The following is a 3,668-nucleotide window of genomic DNA, read 5'->3' as shown; positions in this document are numbered from 1 at the left end:
CTTTAAAACTTGGAACTTGTTTTATGAAAAAGCAAATAAGATGTATAAATGATTGATTGATTTGATTTTTTCAAAAAAAAAGATCAGTATCAAAGATGGGAAAGGTAAATTCACCTCCAATGAAGATAAAATTAGTATAATTATTGGAAGTTATTTAGCCTAATTTTATACTAGTAAAATTGACCATCTAAATTTCTCAAATTAAAAAACTAATTACAACATTTAAATAATTCTGTATTAGAAAAGGAAATTAAACAAGCAACAAATGAGCTAAATAAGAAAAATTGCTAGGACCAGATGGATACAAGTAAATTCTCTGAAATGTTTAAGGAACAATTAATCCAATACTGTGTAAACTATTTGAAAAAAAGGAAAGAAAGAGTCTACTAAATTCCTCCTTTGAAACACATATAGTTTTGCCTGAAAACATTTACATGAACTGATATAAAATGAAATGAACAGAACCAAGGGAGCATTGAGTATAGTAAAGTAAATATTTCACAGTGAAAGATCAGGAATGACTTAGTTCTTCTCAACAATACAATCATTCAAAACAGTTCCATTGGAGTTATAATGAAAAATGTTACCCATCTCCAAAGGAAAATATTGGTAAAATCTGATGCAAAATGAAGCTTATTTTTTAAGCTTTTTTTTCTTGTTTGTGCGTGTATGTGTGTGTGGTTGTTGTTTCTTTTTATTCTCCATTTTCTTTCACAAAATGGCTAATATGGAAATACTTTTTGTATGACTATAAATGTATAGTCTATATAAAATCCCTTATCCTTTTTAGGTAAAAGACAAAAGAGGGAGGGAGAAATAGAATTGGGAACTCAATTAAAAAAAACCCATGTAATTGGAAAAAATAGATATTAAAATATTGTTTTGATATCTAAATGAAGAAAAGCAAAATCAGAGAAAAAACCCCTTATAGACCAATTTCCCTAATGAATATTGATGCAATCAAATAAAAGATTCAACAGAATCATAAAAAAGGTAAAAAAATGAAAGAAAAATCATAAGGGTGGTGTTTAAAAAAGGATAAATCATTTACATTCCTATATAGGAATCATTTGGAAAGTTGAAATTATAGAAATAAATGCATTAATGGGAAAAAATGTGCAGAGGTTGCACTATGGCATAGTAGAATCTATGCCAGGAATGTAAAGTTGGTCAGTATTAAGAAACTTAAACATAATTGACTTTACCAATTGTAAAAACAACATAAACCATTAGATTATCTCAAGATGCAGAAAAAGCTTTTGACAAAACATAGAACTTCTTCCTATTAAAAACATAAAAATAAATGAAGGCTTTCTTAAAATGACAAGCCATCTCTATCTAAAAGCAAAAGAAAATATTATCTGTAAAAAGTTAAACTAGAGCTCTTCCCAACAAGATCAGAAGTGAAAAGGACAAGGACTGGAGAAGATGTGCAAAAATAGGGACACTAATGCATCGTCTATCTCTGCTGATTTGGAGACCCATTCATTGGGACCAATGTCATTTCATAGATGATCACTCTTGTTCCAAATGTAACATTTTAAAGTCCATTAGCATTCTACATTTTCTTGCGTTCTGATTTGGGGAAATCAACACATACAGAATTGCAATTGATTTGTCAGATGACTCTCAGGATCTGAGACTGTTTGGTGGCTAGAAGGTTAAACCTGAAGGGCAGGATTCAATTCATATCTCATAAGCTACTTGTTACACTTATAATCTCGTTTGGCTTTTTCTTGGCAAAGATGCTGGAATGATTTTCCATTTCTTTGTCTTGCTCACTGGACATCCAGAGAACTGGGAGAAAAGAGTTAAAAGACCTGCCTATGTATAAACTGTAAATGTCCAAGGATGCATTTGAACTCAATTCCTCCTGATTCCTGAGCCCCTGAACCACCTGCTGCCAAAGAAAATATTTACTAGGTCTCTGATCCCTGAAAATTCATAAAACTGCTCTTCCCTGAGTTTCCATATTTGTAACGTGAGTATTATAATTATACCAATTCCCAAATTGTGAAAATAAAAAGGGAAGATAGCTATAAAACATTATACAAAATGTATGTGGGTATGTGTGTGTGTGTACCACCCTCATTGGCTGCAAGGTTTGCCAACTAATTATGGAATATATGGAAATTGGTTCAACTGCCCTTCCTCTGGGACATGTTGAAGGTTCACCAGGGAGTCTAGCTGGATACAGTTAGCCTGTTTTAAAGATTTCCCCTTCAGGCCTAGGGGCTGTCATGAAATAACATCTTAGGCTCCCAAGGATAATCACAATCTGTATTCTTTTGATTTGTGGGTAAACTATCATGCATTCATTCACTTTATGTGAAAGTCATCAAAAAGGGATGATTTCCTTCATGACTTGTGAAGGATTTTGGGATTTTAGAATCAGAATTAAGTTAAATAAAGAACAAAAAAATAACCAAATGAAACTTTTTGGTGGTAATCATTATTGATTGTAAACTTACGGTTTTTTCATTAAGCTAAAAAACAACAACAAAAAACAATGATTTGCCCTGAAGTGTAGGTGGAAATTCCAAGTGAGAGGCAGAAGTCCTTGGGATACTTGCTGATTTGTTCTCGGGAGTGCATCCAGGCATTTCGGTTTGAGTGGTTGTTGAGCCATTATTCCACTAGTCGAGAACAAATGCCAAGAAATATCTTCTAGCTTTTGAGAAAATGTTCACAAATCAAGTCTGCCTTGTCTATACTTTTCCTCAGAAATGTCTACATGCAACCTTAGAAAACCTTAAATAGATGGTCAGCCCATCTCTCGCCCTTTGGGACTACAAGGCCCATGTTTCTGAGGTTCTTGTGTGGAGACTCAGACTGAGATGAGTTGGCCAGAACAAGTCACCAGAGCTTTTACTCCATTTGAAGAGAAAACTAGACATATGAGCTCTGGGTCCTCCAGAGAAACCCCTTTAGAAGTGGGAATCCTCAAAATTTATATCAACAAATGCAGAGGAAGCAGTCCTGACCACATAAATGTAATAGCTAACAATACAAAATGTGATTCTACAGGACTCAGAATGGAGGATGAGGATTACACTGCTTGTCCCAACAGTCAGCCATTGATGTGGAATTATTCTCAGAGTTTTCTGTGGTTAAGTATCCAGATGTTTGAGTCAAAGAAATGTTGTTCTGTCAGTTCAGGACACAGTTTGGTGCATGGGCTTCAACTCTGAAATAGAGTGCCTGCTCATAGTAAAAAGAGACGGGTGATTTTGAATAGAGAACCTGACTTTTCTCCTTTTAGAAGGTAGGGAGTTTAAGAACCATCCCTTTGAAAGTAAAGGAAAGCAGGTATTCACAGGGTAGCTCATATACTAAAATTGGAATGGTCCAGATTAGCATAGCCCTGACAAGGATGACACACAAATTCAGAAAGTGCTCCATATTTTTTCTCTTTTTTGTTCTTTTTCTTTACTCAGTTCTCTTATACAAATGACAATTTATTCTATTATGATGCTTTTAAATCGAAGCCCATTTTCTCATGTTTGGGTGGAGAAGCTTAGGTGGGCTAGAGTCCATTCCCTCCTGATGTTAACACTAAGGACAAATTGCCAGGAGAAAGATATACTTTGCTCCAATAGTCTCATAAAATATTGCCTCAGAATTGTTTCAGAACCTCTTATAAGGTTTGGGTATTCCTGAGAAGCCTG

General features: G+C 34.4%; 1 pseudogene; it reads left to right on the top strand.

Annotated features, from left to right (window-relative positions):
• The first annotated feature begins 3,309 nt into the window (after positions 1-3,309).
• LOC116423110 lies at positions 3,310-3,408 on the top strand (annotated as a pseudogene).
• The last annotated feature ends 260 nt before the right edge of the window (positions 3,409-3,668 follow it).

This window comes from Sarcophilus harrisii, chromosome 3, assembly GCF_902635505.1.
Source record: "Sarcophilus harrisii chromosome 3, mSarHar1.11, whole genome shotgun sequence".
NCBI classification, from domain to species: Eukaryota; Metazoa; Chordata; class Mammalia; order Dasyuromorphia; family Dasyuridae; genus Sarcophilus; species Sarcophilus harrisii.
Note: the sequence above shows the minus strand (reverse complement) of the source record. Positions and strands in the feature narration are given on the sequence as shown.